The sequence below is a fragment of the Anas acuta genome, chromosome 1 (genome assembly GCF_963932015.1).
Source record: "Anas acuta chromosome 1, bAnaAcu1.1, whole genome shotgun sequence".
Lineage (NCBI taxonomy): Eukaryota > Metazoa > Chordata > Aves > Anseriformes > Anatidae > Anas > Anas acuta.
The window spans coordinates 82238343-82253465 of record NC_088979.1 but is presented as its reverse complement, the minus strand read 5'-3'; positions in this window follow the sequence as shown (position 1 = coordinate 82253465).

Below are 15123 nucleotides of genomic sequence, written 5' to 3'. Positions count from 1 at the left end.
AAATATCAAGATGAATAAAATTTTCTCCATGTTCAACATCATTTTCCAGGATTTCCACATGCTGAGTTTTCAGCTGTTAGTGACAATGACTGATTTTTAAACAAGCTACAGTAGGAGATGGAACAATTTATTGCCAATTATAAGATGAATGTATGACTCCTGATAACAAGTTGGCCGACTTAGACAGCACTGGCTGGTAACCACTTTATCAAATAAGAAAATCAATCCATTAAAAACAAACAAAAAACCCAACACCCTCAGGAAGAGCAACAGCTTGCAATTGCTCTTGGAAATTACAAGCCTTAAAAGTAAAATTTTCAGGCTTTGTTCCTCTCCTGAGATTAATTTTCATAAAGGTTAAATCAATACCATCAAGGGCAGAAAATGAAAGCTGGACAAAGAATGCCATCACCTTTTCTGTTCCTTATAGTTTCTCTCTCTCTATATATATGTATTTTCTATAGTTCCGTGTAGTTTCTATGGATCATCTATTTATTGTTTCAACTGGCATAAGAAATGACTGTGAATACCATAGGAATGCTCATTAGTCTGTGTAGTGCCCTCAACACAATAGAATGCTATTCCCCATTGGTCCTGAGATATTACTGCAATGAACATTTTTAATAATAACTAATAATGCACAAAAAATGGCCTGTCAAGCTATATATAAAGGACCACAATATCACATGTCAGAATAGAGGGTCACAAGTGTTCTTTTTTGGTTTTAAACTCAATGGAATAGCTTAGGAACTAATCCCATGAGTCTATCAACATGCAGATCCTTTGTCTAACTAGAATATGTTGGAAATTGGGTCATTACTCAAGGGTTTCCAGAGAAATCCAGATAAATAAACTTTTATGTGTTCAAACCTCTCATTTGACCCTGAATCACAGAATGGCTGTTGAAAGGGACCTCTGGAAGTCTGGAAGTCATCTGGTACAACCCCCCTTCATAAGCCAGGACAGCTTGAGCCAGTTGCCCAAGACCATGTCCAGATGGTTGCCAAACAGGCAGACTCCACAACCTCTTGGGGCCAGGGCTCAGTTGCTTGCACAGTAAAGAAGTGGTTCCTAACGTTCAGATGGAACCTCCCATGTTCCATACTGTGCCTATTGCCTCTCGCCCTGTCATTGGACACCACTGAGAAAAGGATGGGCTTTGTACTCTTTGCACCCTCCCTTCAGGTATTTATGGACTTTGAAAAGATTCCCACGATCCTCTTCTCCAGACTGAATAGTCCCAACTCTCTCAGCCTTTCTTCACAGGAGAGATGCTTCAGTCCTTCATCATCTTTGTGGTCCTTCACTGGACTCTCTCCAGTGTGTCCGTGTCTCTCCTGTTCTGGAGTGCCCAAAACTGAATGAAAGTTGGGAATCCAGCACTCCTGGTGTTTCTCACCAGTTACAAGCAACAGGGGAAGGCTTACTTCCCTCAACCTGCTGGCAACTGGAAAATGGTTATTTTCCATCAACGTTTTCTGTTCCAAATGTTAAAATTTATTCAGGAGGAGTCTTGGGGTAAGCTGCTCCTAGGGAAATGTACAAACGTGAGGTACTAGCAATGAACAAGGGCAAGGAGTGTCAGGGCAGGGGACATCAGTGATCTGATTTAGTGGGACCACTGGAAGAAATGAGGAGATGCATTGCTGCCAGCAGCTCTGCTACAGATGCTCAAGTACCACAGCTGCTCAAGTGCCACTGCCTGCAGAAGCTGTCTGCCTGCCTCACTGTCTGTGTCTGTGAATTATTGTCCTGGCATTCTTCAACAATCCTTCCAGTGTTCATTTAAGGATCTCATATTTTGCTTCTAAAATAGGTTGGGTTTGTTTCTTTTTTAATTTTGCCGTTCATTTTTAATTTATCAGAAAAGCCAAGGGAAACAGCATTATTGCCTAAATGTCTCCTTACTGTGGTATCTTTCAAAAATTGCTTGGATGATGGGCAAAATGTTTATATATATTTAATATATAAGAAGATTATAAAAAGCACTAACAACTTCAGCACAGAGAATTTTCAGGGAAACTAATGACTAGCTGAGGTTAATGTCCCTGAGCTTCACATTGGCCCATCAACTCTCCCAGTCAGTCATTAATTCCCAGTAAAAAGCCTTGTGCCTTGATTGTAATTGCTTTAATACATTAAATTCAAGTTAAAGGCTTGACTTAATGTTTAGCCACTATAAAGTGAAACACGAGGAAATGTTCCCACTGGACATATTCACTGTCAAATGTTTTTTATTTAACTTATTTTCTATAGGTATTTAAATAGAGGAATTGAACCTGTTTACTGATTTGCTTTGTTTTACTGCTCATAATAACACAAAAATCCTCCATACATTTAATGAAAAAATTAATAAATGAGAAAGTTGTATTTAATCTGAATTCAAGTAAGGCTGAATGCGCAAGATGTAGGCATGACTATACTTAATAGATAAGATGAAAAAAATCAAAAATTGATCTGATCAGGACTAGCATTGTTGCATCTAATTAGTATCACACTATTTTTTTCTATTGAAAAAAAAAAAAAAAAGATTATTTACAGGCTCCAGCAGAAAGTGAAAAATCAATGGCCATTTTGGCCCCTAGCCAACTGAAAGGTGGAAATCCGATGATTCCAGCTGTTCTTGTGAAATTTCTGCCATAGTGACCTCCCTTGCAGAGAAAAAACACTGTTCACAGGAATTTTTTTTTTGCTATCTTCTTATAAACTAAGGTTGGATTTGGAAGAAAAATACACCTGGATTTAGAGTGAATTCTGGTCCAAAAGCATGGTTTCATCTTTCTATTGTTATCTGCAGGGTAGAAGTAAAAAAGGAACTTTAAATATGCGTGTTCTTATTTAATCAATTTTTAATATGTATTTTTAATCTCTCCAGCAGTGTTTTAGTTTTTTTTTTTTTCCTTTCTCTCTCTCTCTCTCTCTCTTTTTTTTTTTTTTTGTCATTTTATATGTTACTTACTTTTTGGATGTGCCTGGCCATGGTTTCAAACACACAGTTTGCACCCAGTTTGCTGACATCTGTCAGCACATGAAGAAATCAGATGAATAAAAACCTTACTTTCTTCTACATTACACTCAAATTGTTGGTGTTTATCTCTGTTTATCTCTCATGCAATGTCCAGGTAATGTGTAATGTATTTTATCCACTGTGGAGAGTAGTTGCACATTGGCTAAAAAATGTATTTCTGAAACTTACCTTAACATTTCATGGACAAGCCTAGTTTCTGGTGCTGCTTCATTAAAGCCAACAGAGTTATGACAGGGATAAACCTGACTTACTAGAATGCAACTGTAGACCAAAGTGAGATTTGATTTGATGTGTACATAAAAGCACATTAGAATCACTACTAGATTTCTGCATTAAGTTTTCAGAGGTCTGGCAAATGTCACACAGCCACTGTCATGCATTGTTCAAGACAATATATGCTCAGAAGTCCTTGGAATGTGAGATGATACTAAGTCAGACCAAAACACGAGACAAAAACTGCTTATAAAGGGATTCAGACAACTTAGTCTATATTTTTACTTATAGTCTCCTGAAGAGTGACTTTGTATAAGTCACCTAAACTATTTACGCATCAGTTTTGCCAGACTGTAAAATGAGAAAAATAGTCATAAGATAAAGAGAGGGGAGAGAAAAAAATAATAAAAAAAAGTCTATTGTGACTTTGAATATGATCTTCCACACCGGCAGTTATGCCAGTACAAAGCTTGTAGTGTAATTCTGCACTAAAATCAATTCTCTATTATCTAGGAAACAGGGGATGGGACAATTTATACACTGGGATCATACAGGCATTGGTAGCACAATATAAATGCCTATGGCGTTGATGCATATCTGCCTTTGAGCTGGAGCCAAGGAGGCTATCTAGAACCCAAGTGATTCATGTGGAGCCACTCGCCATCTCTATGACATAAATGATAGCTGACTCTCAATGATAATCTCTCCCCATACAGGGTTCAACTGTTCTAAATTCTCCCTTCTTGTAACCAGTGTTTCCTGACTTTTCCTGATAAATCTTTTCTGATGTGCTGGGCAATCCGTCTGGACATTTAGATGACTGGTGTCAGCTGTGTGTCTTTACAAACTTGGCTTTGGATGTGCCACTTTCTCTTTTCTCCGTTGGCTGTTCTTCCATCACTTTAATTACTATCTTTATCAAGGCATTTTCTTGTCCAGGGGACCTGATCTTGGGCATTCATCTCATCATGGTATGGGACAGCGGAGAGGTGGAGGCTATGGGCTGCCAGTAGGAGACAAACATTGCTGGCTGCAGCTTGTCACAGCCTCACTCCATGCAGCAGAGGCATCAGGTCCTGTACCAGACACAGGAGCTGCACCCTTGCACAGGGCTCTGAAGCAGGGGAGGGATCCTGAAGATGTGAGGCACTGCAGGGACAAGTGGCAGGTGACTGGCATCCAGGGGTGAGTTCATCTTGCATCTTAATTTGGGGTGGGTCTGGTGCTGGTTCATGTGCCCACCTGCTGCCTCAACTGCAGAAGTTCACGTCCATATGAGTAAAGCAGGCTCTTCATTTGGTGGACAGCAACTTGCATCTGTATGAAGCAATAATTTTGAGATGTGGAAGCAAAGAAGGTTTGGAAATAGGGTGTGCAGGAGAGGCAGAGAGGAGAAGGTTTCTAGTGAGAGTGGGGAGTGGTTGGCAACAGGGGAATGTGGATCTTGTTTGAAGAAATGTAGTGAACACCGCAGTTTGTTACAGCTCTCAGCACATGAAAATTTTGGAATTGTTTTGCAGTACGAAAAACTGGGATTGTACTGTGAGCTAAAGTATCCTTTACATCCTATTGGAGACTCTGCCTTTTGTGGTGATGGGAGCAGCCTTTCAAATGTTAGCTGAACAGTAGCCCAGCATGCAGAATTATGCCCAAGTCTTCAGACAGCCTGAGGCAAGATTTCTCTGAGTGGTTGAAAGCCATTCACATTCATCTCAGTAGGGTATTCTGACTGAAGGCTAATGATGGTAATTGAAATGTCAACATTAGCTTTTTAATTGCACAACAAGCAAATATCATTTATCTGTATAGTCATTCTACATTTATAAACAGAAAGTACTTCATCTACGCTGGTAGGTAGATGCAGTGTCAACAAATTGCTGCAATTGTTGCAGATCTTCACTTCAAAACTGTGTCTGAATCAAGGTATTGCATGGTTAGTATTAAAAAAATCCTCAGTGTTCCTATATATATCACAATCTCAAACATTTCATAGCTGCCAAAATTGCTTGCCATCTCCCCAGTCATCTGTGAAAGTAGTTATATCTAATATTTCTCATTAGATATTATTTATTAAAATATTATACAAGAAAATTTAATAATTCATCCTATAATAACTTCTACAATATATTGAACTTTTTCTCAGTACAAATAATGGAGTCACACCAGAAATATAAAAATAGGGGACACTGTGAGATAGGTTGCATTGAATATAATAAAAACTAATAAACAAATAGCACAGCTACTCTTTGAAGACATGGGAATGCATAGGGACTAATGAAAAAAAATCCTTATGTGAGAGCCTGTCTCATAATTCTCTACTTTCTCTTAACATCAGCCATGGCTAACATCTTGCAGGGGTTTTCAAACAATACAGTTTCTAATTAAAACTGCTGCAACTTACTGCTTGTTCTGAAGCCAGGCTGTTGTGATGTCTCCAAGCATCTCATCTTCAGCATCTCACCTCGGATAGCAGCCCTGTATCCCAGAGCCCCCAGCAGCTACAATGGGAGCTGACAGGCTACAGGTGAGACTCTCTCCTTCCTTTTAGCTCAGGAAGGAGTCTGCTGCGATGCAAATCACTCTTGCAACTACTTTATTAGTACAACTTAATAACAACAACTCTCACCTCCTCCCACTTGTTCGGTAACACACCATCAGACACCTTTCCACACCCTCCCTCTCTTTGCATTCATTCTACATTTTTCCAAAAGATCAAAAGTTGGTAACACTACTGGCCGAGTCATATATACTTAATAGACAGAGGATTATATCTGCTCTTCCTTTTGTTTTGTTTTGTTTTTTTCATTGGTTTGTTTGTTTGTTTCAAATAACACTTCACTAAATACAGCCTGAAATTGCAAACCACTTGCTATGAAGCTGTAGTAAGTAGTTCAAAAGAGCATTCTGTTAGTAAAATTATTTTTAGCCAATTACATCTTCTCTTTCTGTCTCTCTTACGATTGCCACTGCTCTTTCAGCAGGCTGCTTAAAATTTTAGAAGTAGCTCACATAGGCCTTGATGTGGTTTAACGTGCTGTTTGCCTTCTAAGGACTTTGCATGCAAGTTTTGTTTGCATGTGTCTTTTGTGAGGCTGGGTCATGCAATACCAGGGTGCTGTATAGGTTGCCCTAATATACCCTTATAAAGACTTTTGAATTATGTATTTTAGCCTGTGTTCTGCAACTTCTCATTGTGTGCCCAACTTGTATGATACGAAAAATCAACTAACATCTAGGCAAGGACTTTCTGAAGATGCCAGCACTGCATGGCTGAAGTCTGCTTTCACAGTGTATTTTGAACAAAGAATTTGTCTTCTAGCATCTAATAAATTAAAAAGAAAAAAAAAAAAAGTATGCTCTTTCTAGATGTCTAGTACTCTCTTAGTCTATTTGGCCTCCTAACTTGCTTATTCTGCCTTAAACTTCTTCACACTGTGCTGCACTTTGGCAAAATCCCAGTCTGAAAGCAGTTAGCCCACAGTGCTTGCTCATGGGGAGCCAACTGCCCTGGAGAAATTCAGTTTCATTCACAACCTCTTTTCATATTTACAGAGGGACAGCCTTCATGCACCCAGCTCCATTTGATCTCATTTATTGTCCCTCTTCACAACATAGTTTCCTTTATGTTTAAATTCTCCCTAAATTCACTTCCATTGTGTATTGTAGATACAGTCTCTTGACATAGCGGACACTCTCATAGCTGTAGAAATTATTGTTGAATTGTTTGTTCTTTTTAAAATATGATGTTATCAGCTGGTTATTTTAGCAGGAAGAACTATCTAATGAGCTCATTTGTTGCTGACTAGTGCATGAGAGACTTCTGCGGGGCACTTGGGTAGCACCATGGGTTGGTAGGCTGAGAATGAAAAACTCTGATTGCTTCCTTCTCTGATTAAATGTCACCTCTGGCCCTACAAATATATAAATCAGAAAATATGAATTTGAGGCTAATCATAATTTTCCATTAATAAGTCATGAACACATTTTGCACAGAAAAAAAAAATTATATAAAAATTAGTTATTTAGTGATAGAAACAATTTGTTAACCAAAAAAAAGTGGCTGAGGCTTTCCAGCTTCAGTATCTGTGCCATTTCAAAACAAATATTCCAGTTTCACAACACTTGCAACATAGTCTGATCAATGTTAGTATGCAATTTCATACATGAATCACTCATACTGAAACTTTTCTATCTGGAATTTTTGATCCAATTCTATTCAAAGTCCATAAAATGCACATAGAACCAGAATTTTGAAACCAAATATTTCTGAAATTCAGGAAGCACAGATTTCTGTTTTGGATACATACTCATTATGGAAAGGACACACTAGCTTGAAATGGATTGACTAAAAAATATTACAAACTTGCAGTACCAATAAGTTCTGCAAATGTAATGAAGTTTCAGCCACTACCAGCCTTCCTATAGCATTTCCTATCCTAGAAGAGAGATCATGGTTTTGAGACATTTGTCTTAATTAATTTGTTTGTCAGTTAACCAATATTTTAGTCCATGGTAATTATGTAAAATTTAAAAATAAATTTGCAGAAAATAACTCCTATACATTTGTTTGCAATCAGTTTGGACAATTAGCCATAGCTATTGTGATATGTTAGACTGACAGTATCTGCAGATGATATCAATTTATCACTTGTCGATCATAGCTCAAAACATAGGTAAAATCCCAAGAAATTGCAATCAAACATAAAGAGTATAAAATTGTACTATTACAACTGAACAAGAGGGAAGTACTGGGATTTGATTGCCTGATTTTATTCTGGGTAAAAATATCAGCAAGAATCCATAGGTGGGAGACCCAAAAGGTATTGTTTGCTGTCAGTTATTTTAGGTAACACAAGAGCATAGCAGAGAGATTAGCCTGATATAAATGTGGGAAAATATTAAGGTAGAGAAGCCTCCTGTGCTTCCCAGAGAAAACATTGTTTGTAATCTACTTGGAAGAGCTACATTCCAAAAATGAACCACCCCATGAGAAAGGTTGGGCTCTGATACCAAGCCTGCCGGAATTCAAGAAGCATTTGGACAACGCTCTTGGACATATGGTCTGATTTCTGGGTGGTCCTGTGTGGAGCCAGGAGTTGGATCCTTGTGGGTCCCTTCCAGCTCAGGATACTCTATGATTCTATGACTCTATGGTTCTATACCTATGCAATTTACTAGATGCCATCTTTATATTTTGTATGGCCAGGACAGTTTTTGCTTATACATTGTCTCTATCTGTGAATATAAATATTTGACTAAAAATCTAAACTAAAGACTGTACTGGAAGTTTGTACAGTATTACATTATTATTACAAATGAGAAATATTTCTCATTCTATGCAGCCCTAAATAGGTTTCTGTTCTGTCTACTTGACTAGAGCAGTGCAACAAAGTCACTTGCTAGAACATATATTTTTCATGCACATGTTAAACAAATGGGAAATCCATTTAATCTTTCCATATTTTTAAGACTTCACAGATTGGATACAAATTGTAACTTTTAAGTTCCATTAAGCACCATACCAGAGTTATAATTCTGATAATTGTAACCTAGTACAGTTTATGATGTTGCTGAGGATGCAGCAACTTTCATCACTGCGTGTAGTATTATAAGAGCTCATGGTGTCCTGAATTTTAGGGTACGTAGGTGTTTGACCTCTAATAGTTCTTTTCTAAATGATTGTTGCTTTTAAACTTTTTTTCTTTCAAAATTTACCTGTCTGAATTTTCTCATGGATGTTCTCTGTTTTGTTTAGTTTTGTTGTTTTGTTTTAATGAGAGCAAAAGTTTTCAAATGCATTCTCTCAATATTATGTGTGGGAAAGCTCAGGTAAGTCTTGCCATCAAGTTAAGTATGAGCTACTGCTGATCATAATTTCCTATCTTCTCTGAAGCACCAGGAAATCAATCAAATAACCACTGATTTTTGTTCCATTATTTATTTTCTGGTCCATTCTGCCATCTTCTGAGCCAAGAGCAGGTCCCTAATACTAAAACCAGAACATTCCTGCAGTTCCGTACTTGGGTATTTATTCTAGTTCCTAGCTTCTGCTCTGCAGAAAGAGAAAAAATTCTGTCTCCACTGTAGCTGGTAGAAAAAAGCCTGCCAACCCTGACAGGGCCCAAGTATCACCCAGAAATTCTCCTTCATGCTGCCTGGGAAGCTTCTGTGCTGATGTGCTTCACATCTGTTGAGCCAGACTTCCAAATGATATGCCGTTGTCTAAACTGCTTAGGTCTTTTCCCACTCCTTAAGTAAAAATAATTAAAAAAAAAAAAGGAGAAGGACTTCTTTGTGTATGTATGTATGTGTGGGTTTTTGTTATTGCTGTTGTTTTGTTGTTTGACTACAAGAAAATGTAATTAAAACAAAACTGTACTGAACAATGTAACACAAGTGTGTTTATATGCATCTGTTCATGTGTATGCACATATGTGTATATACATATAAGTACACAATTTGAGTTTGCATGGCCAAACATTAAAGCATAGGCTCCCTCTCTTGAGATAAAGCTATTTTTTGAGTTTCTTAGCTCAGGATGATACAGTCTTCACACGGCTGTTGAACTGAAGAATATAGCAGCAGTGTCAAGTCCGTGTCATGCATGCATCATGGGACTTTGAGTGCTGTTCAGGCAGCAAGAATAGCTCACTATAAGCTCCACACAGAAGAAAAAATAAAATCTAAATGTGACTGCGCTGAAATAGTGATTTTACAAATCTTTTTGTGCCCAAAATTTACTTCTTTTGAAGTCAGTCCAGCCAAGTATAGTCTCATGGTCATATGCCTCTCACAATTAACTTCCTCCTTGTTAAGAGTCATGAAACCCAGCTAAAAATTAGTTATTCTGTGGTTTAAGAATGAGTTCAGAATTTCAGCTGTGTGCTGTCAGAGCCACATTTTCAATCAAGGATTTCTGAATTCTGAGGAAGGGACAGGTCCTGTGTGGCTCTGCCTGCGCTGCCCCAGGGGACAGCAAAGTCCTGCCCAGGAGCACAGCGGACACTGGTCCCTGGTATGGGGCAGTGCCAGGCCCAGACAGGGACTCGCCAAGCCACCAGCCTCCTGTCACGCTCCCCATCAACCAAGACTGCAAGTGACACTTGTTTACAAACAGCAGAGTTAACTGTACCGTGCAAGCAGTTAAAATGAGTTTTAAAAGCACGTGGGCTGCCCCCCTCTCCACCACAAACGTTATAAATAACCGGCTTCCTGGCTCCTGTGTTGACAAACTGAACTCCTTCCACCACCTCCGCCACCCCCACCTGCTCCCTTCACAGGCACATGTTACTTCTCCCAGGACTTCAAAGTTTATTTCTCAAACACCTTTGAGGGGCAGGAGAAAGGAAAGAGGAATATCTGTGTTCACATAGGTCAAAAATGTCAATTCAAACCAAATCCTTTCTTGTTGCGTGCTGGGTCACACAGGAACTGAGCCTCAACCTGTTTTGAAAGTAACACAAAATATTAGCACTGAGATGCTCTGCAAAGATTAGAAAGCTTGAACTTTGGAAATCCTGCAGTGCTTTGCAGGTGGCACCGAAGTGGTCTGAAATCTACCCCAATGCTGCACAAAGGTACACAGTGTCTCCCCATGCTTTACTTCGCTGTCCCACTCATGCCCATTTAAATTCTTACACCAAAGTCTTTAGGATCTTTCTTGATGACTAACAACTAACCTTAAGAAATGGCTAATGACTGACCTTATGTCAATCCCTATTTGGTGCTAATGGTCTTACCAGCAACATTTGGGAGAGTACAATATTCCTTAGTTTAAATGGAAAAGGCTTATTGCATACTGCATACACTAACATAAAATACTACGCAGAAAGTGCTTTCTGTACAGGGCTGAAGGGATGTCTTTCTGCATCAGTCATTAAGATCCACAAAGAGGAGTTTCTAGTGACCCACAAAAAGCACATAGCAAGTTAAGTGAAAAATCTTCAGTAATGGTAAGGAGGGATCTCTGTCTCTTGCTCTGGAATCTCCCAAATGCTGACTTGTTTTTTTTTGCCATATGAGACATCTGATGTCACTTTTTTGTGTGGGTGGAAAATGTTGTACAAAGGTTAATCAAGTTCTTTCATCCTTGCTCATGAAAGTAAGCTCGTGTTGCATTTCCAGTAACTAAGTGCATTACTAAAACAGGTTGGGGATTTACTTCATGCATACGTGTGTACCTCTGGTGACTAACTGGACATGTATTTTCTCCCTTCCTCTTAAACTTGCTCAAATTGTTGCTTAATCTGAATGTTCCTTTGGCCTGAGTTTACACAGATAGGACAGCCAACATTTCCAAATATCAGCAAGTGGGCTTCATAGCACTGTACCAAGGAATCTGTATCTGCTCCACATGCTACAGAAAGCAGCTTTTGAGAAACTGAAACGTAAAGACTTACATCCTGCAAAACAGCATATTTCTTCAGTCAAGTATGTACACGGAGATCCTTCACTGAGTATGCATGTGCATTTGAGAGTGGGAAAAATCCCTCTGACAGTAGCTTAATACGGAACAACTGATGATGCATTTTGTTAGATGGAGGCCTATAAAAGCTGGAATCAAGGGATTCACATCAGTCGCTAGAACACACGAGAACTGTCACAAAACCTGTGACAATATTTTTTTCCAGAAAGGCTATTTAACACATGCGTCAGTCTGGAATGGCAGATAAACCCTCTTCCTGACTGAGATATGATGGCTATGAACAAATTACACTCAGAGGTGCATCTGAAGGTTGAGGAGCAACGTACGTCATTTCTGGCTAGCTAGCTCCCATACTGCAGGAGGGTAGGTGTATCAGCACAGAGATCATCACAGCTACCTATCTGAAGTCTGTGCAAGCCAGGAGGGCTCACAGCCTCCCACACTGCCTGCTGCTGCCAGCTTTACCTGAGCTAACAAGTTCAAAGGCAGTTCAGATGTGCCTGCATGAGCTCCAGCAACAGCTCTGCACTAACAGCTGGAGCACAGCATAGACACGTGAAATGAAGAGTAAGAACAACCAATCTCGATGGCCTGGCAGAAAGTGAGGCAGTGTGTTTCCTGTCTTTTAGCAGTGCTGTTGATGGGAATGATCCCAAGAAAAACCTAAGTGGTTAAGGGGGAAGCATCTGCAGAATACACACACAAAGTATTGGCCAAAATTGAGGAAGAAACATGAGGGGGACTCTACCAAGACCAGGTGAATGGCAACACAGCACAAACTGCTAAATAAAAAACGACTAACACTAGTAGCAGTGACTGGGAAGTCGCAAACACTTTTCTGACATTTAAACTGTGACACTCTGGAGAAGGTCTGGGTGACTCCAGGTCTGCAGAAAAACTTATGTACAGTATGTCACAACAAAAAGGCAAATGATATATTATGAGGCATTAGAAATATGGTGGAAAATACATTATAAGAAGCTTAATGTGATACATAAATGAATAATATGCTGCCAATTGGGATGCCGCGTTCAGTTTTGGTCGGTACATTTATAGGAGATGATACAGTAACAGAGGTGAATGAAATAAAAATAATTAAAATAAGTAGAGGAATGAAGAATTTTCTATATGGAAATATAAGAAGGATTAAGTCCACTTAACTTAAAGACAAAATAAAATGGAATATACTTAAGGCTGTAATATGATGACTCTAATACAAATTAAATATCCTGTGCTCCTGCTCAACATTTCTCTCAATCAGAAAGTGTAAGTATTACACAATAAATATCTGTAAGGAGTGATAAAAGACGGCATTTTTTTCATACAACACAAATTAAAAAAATGTATTCTCTGGAACTCTTTGTTCTAGCAGGATTAAAATAGACTGAACCCTTATAAAGAAAATTTGAATATACAAATTCATTAAGTTCAAGAAATAATTGTCAATATGTTATCTGTACCTTCTTTAGCTTAAACAGATCCCGATCTAATACCATATGCCATTTCCAGAATACAGACAGAAGAGAAAAAGGGAAGTAAGAGAAAGAGTGGCATGAAAATTATTTTTCTATACCTGAAGGCATTACAATTTCAAATATGGTATCTCATGCCCTGCTGACATTAGAGACAAGAGTCACGAGTTATTCATGGAGGTAAGATTCACCCTTTTCCAATGACAAAGCTTCTGGCTCTATCCTTTCATTGCTGTAAGCTATTGAACTTTACACTCTATGTGTTTGCATGCAGAGAACCCACTGCTGAGACAAGTAAATCTCATCCACCCTATGCCTCAGGCCAGAATAAAAGGGAAGGAAACTTCCCCTTCTGGTGAGAAGAGGAGAAATCATTTTCCTTACAAATGATTTATAAGAAAATAATAATACTGAGAGCTATTTGTACCTGTTTGGAAAAACTGAACAAGTCCCAGTGGAGACAGACTGGCAGGCAGAGAGTTGAAGAAACACTGCAGAGCTAATTAATTTATTACATAAATCCATGGCTTATCAAGTGATTATCACTCCATATAAATGCCATGAGCAAAAAATGAACACGATAGCTTTCAGGAGCATCAACCAGCATCTTCTGGGGAAGGAAGGAACCATGTAGTATCAAATCTTCAGGAACAAGTGACTCATGACATGCAGCATTTATTGGGTACATTTTTCCAAACCAGAAGGTCCTCCTTCCCCTTACCCTAAAGAGACAAAAAAAAAAAAAACAAAACAAAACAAAAAAAAAAACACACAAAAAAAAAAAAAAAAAAAAAAAAAAAAAAACACAATACAAGCAAAAAATCCCCAAGCCCACAAACAGTACAATGACAGAGAAAAAATATTAAAGAAAAAAGCCTGGTCTTTGTAACCCAGTTCCTCCTACATTCATTTCCCACAAACTGTCAACATCCCACAGGAATCTGCCCACGTTACACATCACAGCACAATGCTCCCGACAAAGGCATCTCAGCCCATGATGTTTCAGGCAGCCTTTCAAACCGCCTTCAGTGTATCTAGGTTCACCAGCTCTGTAATTAGGTGTTAAGTTTAAGCAATCCAGGAATTTATGCAGGGAGATACTTCTTTGGTTGCTCAGCATGATTTATGCCTGCATGGTCTAGCTGGAATGAACAAAGGTTTGTCCCATGAAGAAAATGAGACTTTTCATATCTCTAGTAGGCTCCAGTTCAGTGAAGCACTTAAACATATGTTCAGGTTCATCCCTGTTTAGAATAACATTTAAACAAGCATGGAGAACTCAGAGATTCTCTTAGCTCCATGGGACTAAAGCATGTACGTAGGTACTCTCTGAAACAGGCTTTAATATATAAACAATATCAATAACAGTGTTAATAATAATCATCATAACAACACCTGCTCTGCTTGTCTTTACATGACAACATCAGACTTCAGAAGTGAACTATGATAAATTATAATCCTATGCCTTGCCATAAGCAAAACAGAAAAGATAATACTGTGAATAACGGTGATTTCTGTCAATGCATTTTTTTGTAATCACCAGAGTGCTGTGGGGTTACAATAACCATTCAAAATGCTTCTTTGATGTGCAATTAACTCTGTGTGAATATTCCTGCTGATTCAGAGAGCTGATGGTTCCATCATATATTTCATTTTAATCTCCAGTGTGAAGGGTTAGGACCAAAAAAAATAAAAAATAAATAAAAGTGGAAAAATGCTGTTTTAGGAGACTAGAATAGTTTTAACAGAGGAAAGACAAAATATGACAAAATGCAAGACAAAATTATTGGCTCAAATGAGCAGCCAGTTCTATAAAAGACTGCATAGCATGTTTTCAGATGTTTTGCTAATCATTACACTGGTATGTGCTGAAAGAAGTGCTGCTAATGACTCTTCTCACATTCCCAAACGTTTGCCCAGAATGTGAATAAAAACAAATTTGGCAATCAATTCTTAAAGTTTCAGCGCCTATAATACCTAGCATA